This window comes from Xiphophorus maculatus, chromosome 14 (genome assembly GCF_002775205.1).
Source record: "Xiphophorus maculatus strain JP 163 A chromosome 14, X_maculatus-5.0-male, whole genome shotgun sequence".
Classification (NCBI taxonomy): Eukaryota; Metazoa; Chordata; class Actinopteri; order Cyprinodontiformes; family Poeciliidae; genus Xiphophorus; species Xiphophorus maculatus.
In genome coordinates, this window is record NC_036456.1 from 18,160,975 (window position 1) to 18,174,721 (window position 13,747).

Here is a 13,747-nt window from a genome sequence, read left to right on the forward strand (position 1 = left end):
CAATTAAGATTCAAGCCAGCATCTTAAACTTGCTCCACCGATTCTGATTCAAAGGTTTACTAAGAAACACAATAATGAAACGACCATCAGGTACATATTTCAAATAATCCAACCTGGTTATCTGCATTTTTGACTCTGTCTTTATGATTGAGTATATATTTGTTTAAAGATGGTATTATATAAAAATGCAAAACATAACTTTAACTGCACCTTTAATAGACCAACAGGACACTACATTGTGAGGCTTGGAGAGGAAATGTTCTATTTCAGGAGTGTCAAACTCATTTTTCTCTTGGGCCAAATCAAGATCATTCATTCTCTTAAAGGGCCAGTTGTGCCAGAATGTATTGATTAAACTTGTTCACAAACTGCTGAAATATCAATGAATTCTTAAAATTAAATATTGACCATCTTTTCAGTCCCTCCAGGATTTTGTGATTCTTTTTGTGATTTTTTTCAATAAAAATCAAAGTGTTTGTGGTACTAATTTGGAAATATTTGCAATATTTGCACTTATTTATGTCGGTAAATGCGGCTTTTTATTACTCGCATAGGTCATGGACTATAATCTGACATCAATTTAGGCTGAGGCAGCTGTTTCGTACAAGTAAGAAAGTTTTTGCAATAAAATACCAATTAAGTATCAATGCAAAAAAAAGTGGAAATTCGTTAATTTTGCATGAATTTCCACAATAATTCTCAAGAAACTGGAGGGACTGATTGATATAATTTGGCAGTAAACAGAAAAACTGCATTGATTTGTTTGATAACATAATATTTAAGCACAATTGGTGTTTAATCTAGAATCTAGAGGGCCACATAAAAAGCTACGGCGGGCCGGATCTGGCCCACGGGCCTCCAGTTTGACACGTGTTCTGTATCAATGATTTCTTTGTGATTTAATGTAAAACTGCATTAACTGCTGTTCTGTGTCAAGAAGGCTGTAGAATGAAATTAACCCTTTGCATGGATTTGCGTAAGTTTGTCACAAATCGCGGGCATTATATCAGTAACAACAGTATCGATGTTACTGTTGTCAAAATCACATCAGAGCTTTATGAGTCGGACATTTTCCTCTCGTGACATCATCATTCCAACATGTTTGTATGATGTTCATGATGGTTACTCTCGCTGGTCTCAAGAGTGTCGCTTGTTTTGATTTTTCAGCAGTCAAGTTATAGCAGTTTTACCAGTTTGCGTCAAAGTTATTGATTATTGATCCTGGAGGTGAAAATTTGTGCAACTTCTAAACTTCACTGAAAGCCAGGCAATTTCTTATTTTCAGACATGATGGGAATTTACCTAAACTGTAAAAAAAAAAAAAGGACTGCAGTAACACATGGCAGTATCTGTACCATGGTGTTTATGGCACAATTATTAGACTGGATTAATGTATTGAGAACAATATTTATTCATACGGATTTTTCTAATGCAGTTAACTTTGCTTAAAATTACATTTGGATTTAAATGAAATGTGCCACATGTGTCCCTTGAATGGTGGAAGTGGAGTCAACTTCTAATGTTACCAAGGGCACTCGGGCTGCGTTCACACTGCAGCCCAAAGTGACCCAATTCTGATTTTCTTCCCTTAATGCGACCTACATCTGATCTTTTCAATGCATAACTGGTGCTATTTTCTGCTGAAAGATTTTCTTGTTATTTAGCCTGTTTGTTGGTTCCAAATTAATTTAGATTGATATAAAACGTGCCATACTGTGTATCACACTTTTATGTAGCACTAAAAGTTGCTACATTACAGTGGGTGAAGCTCTAAACCACTTTTTCTGGAAGAGCTAGTTAGCAACAAGCTACTGCTAACAAGCACAAGGATGGCAATCTGACCCTAATTATGGGTACAAGTTTATGTTGCCAAATCTAGTTAGAAACAGGACATTAGTCAAATTGCACCTTAGTATGACTGCTAGTAAGCAACACATTAGCTCTAATTAGCAATGATGCTAAATATCAAGCCTATTTATTCATACAAACTTGTACCGCTTGAGCTAGTTAGCAAGCTAGTGCTAATTAGCAATTTCACTACAATCAGACCTTAAGTGTAAGTCTGTGGTGCTGCTGCCGATTAGCAATTGTCCAGTCCTATTTTATGCTTTCACTACAACCAACATTAATTGTAAGAGCATATTTGTAGTGGACTACAAATCAACTAACTATTAAGAACTTTGTGATGTTTGAGCATCCTGTGTCAACTACAAACAGGCTAGTGCTATTTAACAGATAACTGCCAGTGGCCTAATCCTAATTAAATCTGTCTCTACAAGCTGGTGTCAGTCAGGATGGTATGGACAAGATTTTTTAAAAACTGCCAAAAATGCTAAGGTACAGTATATACGTAAAGAAGGTCCATTTTTTTAGCACTATGTTGGCTACTTTGTGTTCACCAGTTATACAAATAGATTGGGAAGCTTATTTAATGCCTGTATTGCAATGAGGCACCATTAATTGTTTGGTTTATCAGGTTTGGTTCAGAAGTAAATTTCTAATTTTTGATGTCCAAAATCAGGCTCTGAAATAAACAGAACCGTTCCCTCATACGGCTGTAGTCGCTGTGTTTGCTCTGTTTAGTCTGCAGTGTGGTCCGTGTGGCCCAGTCCATGTTCTGCTGCTGTTTGTTTTCCTTTTCCATCACTATAAACCAGCTGGATCGTTTTTAAGCCACAAACTTTAACTTTCTCTCTGTCTTATTTACGTTGTAAACTACCATTTAGAACATCATACTTACAGGATTGCTGCAGCAGATATTACGGCGCTCGGCACCAAGCAGAAATCTTTCCTCTTATTAGACATTTGGTGGCGGGTCTCCCTCGGGCCAACCCCCAGGCCTCTGGCTGACATTTTTCCCCCTCTGTTCTTCCTCTCTCTGCCTCCCTGTCACATTTCTTTGCCTCCAGTTTCATCCAGTAATGAGACCATATTTTACTCCTGCACTGGTTAAATTAATTAAGAGCAGCAGTAGAGTGTGTTCGCTTCAGACGTCATGCAAAATACATGAGACGAGATGTGGGTTCAGTTTTTCTGTAGTGTAAATGACTGTCAGATATAAAGGGAATGCTATATGTCGATCCGGATGTAATATTTTATTGTTCCTTTCTAATTAATGTAAAGTATACGAATGTACCTTTAGTAATAAACTTGTAACTTTATGCAAATCATTTGCAGTTTCCAGTTTTTCTTTGTTTATGGTAGTTGAAAAGGGTGTAGAAATGCATATTTTCCTGTGACTTTCCTTCTATTATTTCTAATAAACACAAGTAAATGGCATACAATCGATTTTAATTAAACGGATCCTCCTTAGTTGCTCTTTTAGCCTATTTATGTATTTATTTATGCATTCAGGGGAAAATCTGACTATATGTCTGATGGAGCAAAACGCATCAAATTATGAAAGACCAGAGCTGTTTGTGAAACACAAATTGTGTAAAAATGAATTCAGCTTGCTTAAAGCTGTTGTTAATGTTAAATGATAAAGGAACATGATGGACAAGGAAAGTGGAAGAGTCTTAAAGAAGATTTACTGTCAACATCAGTGTTGTACTCGAGACCATTTCTCGATGGGATTTTATTTCAACACCGCAACTGTGTAAACATCACTAAACTTACAGCAAACTGTCCAGTTTATTTGTTGACACGTTTGTTTCCACTGGATGCAAAACGCTCCGATTAAAATCCAAGCAATAACGTGACGTACCAATTACGTGTTTCCGTTACTCCCCCTCCTCTTCCCCACCTTTCACGCGCACGCGGCGCTCTCAGACATGCGCAGTGGCTTCCCTTGAGCGGCAGAAGATGCGTCTAATCGTCAGTAATAGAATTGCGTCGCATGAATAATAAGAAATCCGATGGCGACCGTTAATTCAGCAGCGCTTCGCTTTCACAGACGGTTTGGACTACGTCTAACTTTTTTTCGTCACTTAGAAAAGAAGCTCAAAGAAAGATGAGCTCCGTTGACGTGATGTTAGCAAAGCTAGCTGTACAGAGACACATAAACATTTGTGATGGAATAAAAGTCACTGACTGCGCTGAATTACTGTGCGGAGGTGTTGACCAACGTGTCGCATGTATGGGACAACACTGTGTCCAAAAGTCTGCAATCTAGTGATGTGACATTCACGAACGATCCGATTCTAATGAACAGCTCTTTACTAAGAAGACAGGACTGGAGCCGTTCTTTGTTCTTCTCTGCGTACACCACAGCGCAAAAAGTGGCTATGCAGTGTATGCAACGCATAGGGGCGCTGCACTCAAGGGGGCGCAAAAAACGATGTGGGGAATTGTTTTCCTAGTCAGCATTTTTGTACTGAACAGCTGTTTGTGTATGAACTGATCAATAACAGAGGAACAGCACTGATTAGGCGTCCCGCCCCTCCTGCCAGCCGCTCTGCCCTCCCATACAGGTAGGATCCACTGAGGCGTGTTTTTCTTTTTTCTTTTAAATTTTAATTGTAGTAGTGCACTCACAACAGGGAGCTAAAGATGGGGCGGCAGAAAAAAAACTCTGGGGCACCGTACAGAAAACGGAAGAGGGGGAAGGATAAAGATGTTGGAGAGACGAAGAAAAGCTTTTCAAAGTTGTTGAAAGACAGAAGGTAAGTAATGTCAGTGTATCAACAAGAGAGTTGTAAATATTCAGGTAAATATTCAAGCTAGCCTAAAATGACAGGTGGTTGTTGTTGTCTCCGCCCTATATGAATGGTAAGTCAACAACAAAACACTTGCCATTTCCAGTAGCCATTGCAAGGGACATACAGCAGTAAAACTAGCTGACAAAATGTGCTGGAACTCTTGGGTTGCTAGGTAACAAGCTGAGGTTGCTAGGTAATGGTGCAGTGCCTGCTGATTTGTGATGTTACAGGTTTTTGAAACAGCTTGTTTTCCAGACACCATAAAACATGAACGTACTGCCAAATAACAGCTGGGTGTTGTTTTTAAGCGTTTTGGCTGATTCTAAAAGCAGTAGAAACCCAACTGGAAGTTAAAAAAACCCCTGCAAAATCTGAAGTTTGCACAACATGTTCCATTTAAGACATTGATGTACTGAAAAGCCATACATTAAAGACATTTATGCGGATGGCGGGTAAACCTGAGACCAAAAATGAAGACAGAAATATCTAACAAAGTCTTGTTATCCTTTGCCATTATTGGGTTGTTTTCTTTCAGCCGACAACGTCCAGCCTTTCTTAAAGCTTCCTGTCAGACTGAGATGACAGATAAAACCACAGCCTTTACGTTTCATTTCATGTAGAGTGATAAAAACCTCTTTTGTTTCCTGTCTCCCTCTGCAATAAGCAGGCAGCTTGTTTGGGTGAATACTAATAAGAAGTTGTTTGTACAACTACAAAGCCAATTAACCGACTAAGAAGTGTCAAAAGCGTTTAGGCATGAAGGCAGAAACTCGGGGCCCCCGAGAGACGAGGCTATCAGCGTAGCGAGTCGCTTCCTGTCTGCTTTATCCCACGGGATGAATTTGTTCCAGCACCAACTCCTTCCCTCGTTCTGTTAGACGTTTCTTTCCCCGTGTTGTCTTTCTTCTCATACACTTTAAATCCATTCTTAAGAGTTTTATTCCAGCATGCTCCTGTCTTCCTTCACGTTTCCCTCAGGTCTGTGGTGTTTACGCCGCGTCCCGTTCTCCTCCAGCAGAGGATGCAGACTTGTCTCAGCGCGGTGGTCACCGCCGGATCGCTGTGAGAATAACAGCTGCCACTCTGCTGTTGGGAAGCTGACAGAGAAGAACGGGGACAGGAGGGAGACGCAGGAGCTTAAACACCTGGAAACCCCAAACTTTGCTTGCTATCTACCCTAATTGGATCAGTTTTAGTAAGTGAATTGAAAACACAACCTTATCACTGGGTCTATTTTAGGGGGGCTCTAGCCCCTCTGAAATATTCAGAAACCCCCTAAATAATTTGGTAGTTTTTTGTTATTATTTATTTGTTTTTATTTTACAAATAACTGCCAACAAATTCAATATAATATGGCCAGAATATGAGTTTAAATAATCAAATAAACTTTTATTTTTAATTCAGATATGATTACATGTATATGTAACAGGGTTTTATTTTAGTAATATTATAAGTTTGTCAAAATGTGTTTATTTATTCTTTGATTTTATTTTGTTTAGTCAGGTCGTTTCTTCAGACATTTATTAGTGTCTTAAGCTCCGTCACGCCGCTCTTGGCAGTTGGTGGTTACCATAGAAACCAGTAACTGACAGCTCCTCCCCCTTTTTTCTGTTGCCGTCGGTAACTGATACGTATTAGAATCAGCTCTGTGTTTTCTTTACACGTATATTTTAAAATATATTTTGGACAAATTTGATAGTGTACAGTGTTTCATGAGTAATTGTGCTATGTTTTGTGTATGTTTTTAAATGTTATTGTTAATGTTGCCCATTTTAGCCAGGTTTAATTTCACATGTAAATGTTAACTGCTGCTTACAGCTTATTGGGAGCTATTGCTTTGTAGTTTGATTATTATTTATTATATTTTATTTCATGCACAGGGGCAGAAGCTGCTGGACTGATGTTGACCACCAACTTGATTTTCTTTTTTCTTAGAATAAATGAACTTGAACTTGAATGTGTCTGTCATTAAGTTCTTAACGTACTGGACCCGAGACGAACACAGAAGGGTTACACATGTACAGCTCTGGAAAAGATTAAGAGACTGCAAAATGATCAGTTTCTCTGATTTTACTTTTTATAGGTGTATGTTTGAGTAAAATGAACATTGTTCTTTTACTCTATGAACTACTGACAACATGTCTCCAAAATTCCCAGCAAAGTTTTAGTTTTTATTTGCATACAATCAAAGATGGACACAATAATGAAAAAGATGCAGTGCTTTCAAACCTCAAGTAATGCAAAGAAAACAAGTTCATAGAATAAAGATATTCGAGATAATGAAAAATTAGGTGGAATCACCCTTCAGCCATTTCCCGTTTTCGGAAGCCAACTTCAGCTTCGTTTTATGTTGAGAAAATCTGTCCCAAAGTGCCTGAGAGCAGATCCGTAAATCACGGTTGAGGTGTTTATTGGTCAGCAGTGCAGCACGGCTGTTTCACCGGTTTGGTCCCAGGTGTCTTTCAGGGTTTGCATGCATGAGTTTGCAAACTTTCAGCAACCTTTCCCTGCAGCATGCGGCAAAAATATTCTAATGTTTCTTAGGTAGAATATAAAACTCTGTTTTGAATGCTTTAGTTGATAATTACTGCTTATGTTTAACACTTTTTGTCAAGTTGCAGACCAGAAATTGGAGAATGAACGAATCTCAGATTTGCTAATTCTTCTTACCACCAGATATTTACATAAAATCAACAAAGAGACAATTATTTTATTTCTTCAATGCTTAAATTAAATATAAAGCTTTTCCTGCTTTAGGTCTCTTACTAAAATTATTTTTCTATTTGCTAAACACATACAGAGATTTGAGATAAACCCTTTATATCGCCGTATATATTTTTTACCACTATATAAAAAAAGAGTCCACATGGAGTTTTACTTTCAATTTTCATTAATGTTCAATCAACATAAAGTAGTAAAAAAACAAAACCTCATGATTGTTTTAGTTTACATGTCAGCTTGTTGACTTGACATTGAGTAGGTTGGCCGATGATAACTGGGGGGCATGGTTTCCAAGCTACTGGTCCAAGATCAGATTATTCTGAAAACAAGCTGTGATAGATTGGACCTTATCTATGTTCAGATGGGTGAAACTGTGTGAAAATTGATCGAGGCAATATTGGCCAAAAAAAATGGACAGCTGTAGCAACCGGAAGTCCAGCGGAGCTGCAATAAAAATCGAGCTACTGGCTGACGTTGGCTTGTAAACATCGCTTTCCACCAGCCATGTTCAGCCTGAGCTAACGGTGGCTAACCTTAGCGAAGCTAGCGATGACGCCGGTTAGCAAACGACGAGCTAACTGCGCCACGTAGAGCAGCAGCGACAAGGCCTCGTAGAAGAAGAAAGCTTCCGGGAGGAAAGTATACTCTAAGGGATTTAGGTTTTTCAGAAACTGTGAGGAAAAGAGGACTTTCTCCACAACTGAAAATGATAAAAAACGAATTCAGAAGGACAGAAGAGGCTTTCTGCAGGCTCCTTGATGGCCACTGGGTCTAAGTTGGACTTTATACAACAGACAAGAAAGAAGAACTTCTAAAGGTAAGAGCTATTATGCTTTGTGTAAATTAATATTAGTTGTTGTGATCGTGCGACCAGATAATTTTGTTTATTTGATGTGCTGCTTTGAATATTGAATCATTATTGTGGGACGCTTAGAGTTGGTTGAAGGTCAGTAATTGGTTTTTGTGTTCCGGTTATCTTATTTCAACAAATTGGGTGATTTCTATTGTCATAATCTTGAGGTTTGGGATGATTTAATTCATTGCATTATGTGATTTGTGAGTGAGATGGCAGTACTTGTTTTCTGGTAATTGAAAGCAGCTTTTGACCACCAGGTGTGTGATTTGACATGCTAGCTTGTTTGGAAGCTAGCATTAGCTTCAAACAATTAAGGTGAGCCTTAATTGTTGTGTTTGTATTTTTTTACCTGTTCAACTTAGGCACATTTCTATCCCATTTACTAATCTTTTGAAGAGCGATAGGAACCAAAGCCCGGTTCTAATATGGCGGACCCTCTTGTTAGGCATGAATGCAGTTACTAAAATGAATGGAAGTCAATACAAAGTCCTAATATGGGTAGAAATACAAACTTGTGTGTGTTAAGTCTGTCTGGAAACGCCTGTTTGTTTGTTGGGTGTCAATAACTTTAGCTAAAAAAAAAAGTATTTGTACAGCACATTGCATGTACAACATAATTTACAGAAAAATGTAACTTTTTCACTTCCTTTGGAGTGGGTGCTATGGTTGTGAGAGGGGCCTGTCAGCTTCAGGGTCCGGGGCCCCTAGGATTACTTATCTGGTCCTGTATGTAACATGTCTGGTAAATATTTTTTCATTAAATATTACATCTAAGCATTTTCGTTAGTACATATTTGTGTAATTTATCAAAAACGTCAGTTGGTTAATGTTGATATGAAATACAGTTATGTTGGGATAAAATTGTGACATAATTTGACTGAAAGTTGAATTATTCTAGATGTTTTACCACCAAAGGAAAAGAACCAGACATGCTTTTAACATTTGCCAGTCATATTTTATTTCTCTTTTAAGAAAAAAAAGAAAGAAAAGTTTGGTCTTTGTAAACATCTATATCATTGTTCATATCTAGTCATTTTCAGCATTTAAAAATACCTTACTCTTTACTACAACATCTCCAACTTCAACACTGTAGTCAGAATGAGTGTGATTCATGCATCGACACACCCAGGGAGGGAGAAATATGAATGAGCCCACACTCATACAAACCCAAAACAAAAGGATAAAAGCACATTTATTATATTATTTTACTAAACTAAGTTGGTATTTTTCTCTCTGAGAGGCTTTTCTCTTGCAAAACGATCAGAAACGACACAAAACAAAAATAAATGTAATAAACAATAGGATCCTAAAATGAACAACAACAAGAAAAAAAATTTTAAATAACAAAAACTGATAAAGCACTTTGTGAGTCCATAAACATGACTGCATGAGTATATAGTGACAAAAATATAAATACTTGGAAAGGAGGAGTGACTAAAGGAGAAAATAATCCAATAAAATATAAAAATGTTGATAGAAATCTCAAACCACAAAAATTACAGTAATTCTTTGAATTTGTTCAGCATCACTTGTACAATTTTTAGATATAAAATATTCAAATATGAATTCACTTGAGTTGCCTTAAATATAATTTTAATGATCAAGAAATATGACAAAGGAAAACAAATGGTGACTTTAAAAAATAAATATAGAGAAGGTGTCTAATACAACAAAGAATAAATAGATGTCCAACCAATATCCCTGTAAAATTCATCTTTTCAACATGCGTCACTCCAATGTTCGTCATCAAGAGGTGGTACTTTTAGGTATTTTTATGGTAAACAACCAGTCTAATAGAGTTCATAGTAATAAGTATTTAAACGGACATAGCAACAACAACAAAAAAAATCTAAAAAACATTAAAGTGAGGTAAATTTCCCAATTAAAATTTTTTTTATATCTTTGTGTATAATTAAGAATGTAATGTTGCTTTGCTTGGTCACTTCTGGATTCTTAATATTCTGGAAATTTCTTTTAATGGAAATATGCAAACTCTGGAAAAGGCAATGTAATCATAACAGCAGCTTCCTAATTTAACCATCCAGATTTTTCCATATGAACATTCTGTAGCACAATCCTCTCGCCTCCAACCTGATTAAAAACATTCCTCTCATGACACACAAACACAGAGCTCATTAGGCGTTCAGATGCATGGTGGACTGCAAATACACTGTGAAGCCAGAATATAGATTTCCCAGTTAGAAATTTACTATATTGCCCCCAGAAGTCAACCACTCTGGTTTCTAAATCCAACATGGCCGCTTTACGCAAAGAAACCGCCAATGAATTCTTAAAGACGATACTCCTTTGGATAACTTCCTTTTTTCCTTCTAGAAAAGAAGCAAAGGATTACAAAATATGTACACTGGACAAGTAGAGAGCTATCGTTTTTTTCTACAAAAATCTTGGTTTAAGCTTATTGTAAATGAATAACATTTCCTTCTGATATTCACTTTTTTGTTGAACAGAGCTACGTTAAAAGGAACAGGGTTCAGCCTAAGTGTTATCAGACAGACGAAGTGGTGCCATCGCTGTTTTTAGAGTGCAAATATAAGAGTAATTATATATAAAAAAAGGTATCGAATAAGAGTATTAATACTCTTATTCAAAATTACACAAGCTATAACTTAGTTTAGTAAGACAAGTAATTTTCAGAACAAAAGTTATAGATTTAAAAAGTTGTGGTCACCTGGAACAGTCGTATAGACCCAACTAGTTAGATGTAGACTGATATGAAATTGTCATGGTATAATAGTTTGAAAAAATATGAGGGTTTAGTATTATTTACACAAAAAATAAAAACTCAAATGTATAACTATATTTATTTATATCTATTTTCTGTAATTTTTATTCTTTTTGCTGGTAGTCTTGGCCAAAAGTAGAAAAAAAACCTACTACAATTAGTAGTAGTTTTTTGAACATTTGAACGAGACAAAGATAACCAGAGTAAATACAAAACATCCCCCAGAATATACAGCCAGTCTTATGTTCAAAAGTAACTTCAGTCACAATTTCAGTTGTTAAATCATGAATTCACTATGACTTATACTGGCCAAACCCAGGTCTGAAATGTCTAAAACATTTCAAAACCTCATAACATGAAGTAGGTCAAAAGATGTCAAGAACCAAAACAATTCATGAACTAATGTGAAATGAAATAATTTGAGTCATCAACAAGGGCTACAAGGGACATTTCTAAAACTTTGAGTCCAGTGAACCACAGTCTCCCATTGGCTGTTTAACTTTTAAAAATTGTGCTAATTTAACAAGAGTGATGGTTGAAGCTCCTTCAGTTTCCAGAAAACAACTAATTTGTGTTTTTGCTCTACAAGATACTTCCAAACAGCTGAATTTTTCTGTTTTCAGAGCAAAGGGAGAGTGTTGTTGCCTTTATTAAGCCGGTTGACCGGCAGTGTGCAGCAACCTGTGGAAATGGAGGGGCTACCATTACTTTTCTCTGCACTCTTTAAAGTTGAGCACTCCTGTTACACCGGCACTTTTTCTGGCATCTCATTACAATGCCAGAAAACTTTGAACCAATGAAACATTTAATCAATTTTGTAAACTGTTTCTCTGATTATTTCAGTTTTTTAAAACAATTTCAGCATTTTCTTTGGCGATTTGATGTTTTATCTGTCTGCATATGGTCTACCTGTGTTTTATGAACGTATGTAAACATGACGACGGCCACCGTCAGCTGGTCAGGGAACGAAAAGACGGCGACTTCAGTGTAAAATAAAAACTGACACTTTAAACCCTCCTGCCAAGATCTATTCTCAGTTTTGAATGACAGCCAGATTTATTACAAATCTAATATTACTTGGCAGGTACACACACACACGTACAGATAATCCAGTTTATAACCTTTTTTTTTTTTTCCGTCCCCCTGCGGGTCAGGCTGGCATTCGGATTCATTAATCTCGTGTTTGGGATGTTTGCCAAAGACACAGGGCAAGTCCTGGTAAGGAGATTACAACACCAGCTCACACAGACAACAAACCTCCAACACACACGTGTGCTTCACAGAGAGACTAACAGAATGAGAAATGACACGGTAATGTTTGATAGAGGAACAGAAAACACAGATAATAAAAGAGAACGACGACACGGAGCTAGAGTCCCGGAGACTCGGTTTAGCTGGTAGCTAAGCAACAGGCAGAAGGACAGAAATATTACATTTCTGCACTTTCCGACATGCTGCTGTCCTCCAGCGAAGATTACCAACCTTTAAAGAGCCAGGCTCTAATTCAGCCTGCTTGTTTACCCTGTGGCGTCAGCAGCATTATTATCCTGCTGCCTGCTCTTTCTTTAACCGGTTACAGAAGCTTAAGTCATTGAGAAAAAGAGTCTGGCCAGACTGCTGGCCTAGCAGCCAATCAGCAAGTCATGTTTTTAAAAACACAAACAAGCTAACAAGCAGTGCTACAAACAAGACTGAAGACCGGGCCGGCCAAGGCCTTTTTATTTGAAGCTGGTCAACACCAGATGATGATATTCTTCCTAAGTTACTCTGTAATATATGTACTAGCATTAGCATCATTTGTAACTAGCTTACATTGTGCCGGTGTTATTAAGGTTATTGATTTTAACCTTACAGGAGTAACAAAGTAAAATGAAATGGTTAGATTTTGAAATGCAGAGTGGTATTTAAGTGTGCCACATCATTTTAACTCTTTGAAAATAACACACTAAACAAGTTTCATATCTTATATTTCCCCAATTGTGGAAACACCAGGAAGAGATCAATCTATTATTTGTGTAACAGCTATAAAAATAATATAGAAATCATTTTCCATGTGTAGTAGCATTTAGTTTGTATAATTCAATGTTATTTTCAATATACATACATTATAGTGCTAGCTTGGTGCTCTTGAGGGCCCCCTGGTGGTGTGGGGGTCCCTAGCAGCCTTTTTACTTGCATATGGCGGACTAAAGACATGATAAATAAAGAAATAAACAGGAATTAGACTGTGGAGAACAGTGCAGCCCCGGCTCCAGATGAGTGTAACAGGGAGGGCATCAACTTATTTTGGGGGGGCAAAATGAATCTACGTAGCTGAACGTAGACAACAGCGTCGGTAGTCTACAGGCTGCTTGTTAACAAGCTAAAGGTGCTGTATTGTTATTAGCTTGTCATCTTTTAGCTATTACCTGCATCCAACAGCAACTCAGTCGGTTAGTTTGGGGGAAAACTGTGCAAAGTTCTTTGCGTTTTGCTGGTTTGCTGCCTTGATTCTAGCAGGTCCAGCTTAGCTCTGCACAGCAGCAGCAGATCTCCTTCGCTGCCGCACAGGTGTAATAAACCCAGCGCGAGCGTCTTAGAGCTCATGTTGCATTTAAAGGCGACTCGGAAAAACAGGTTACGACGTGTTAACAATGGATTAAACAATTTTAACTGCTGAAAACAGTGACAGAGGACACAGATATGGGAAGTGCGGAAGCTCCTACTGTATCAAATTGATATAGGAATAACAGAAAGTTGGCCATTCTAAGGTAAAAACAGCAAACGGCTTCCAGTCCAGGGGGGGCA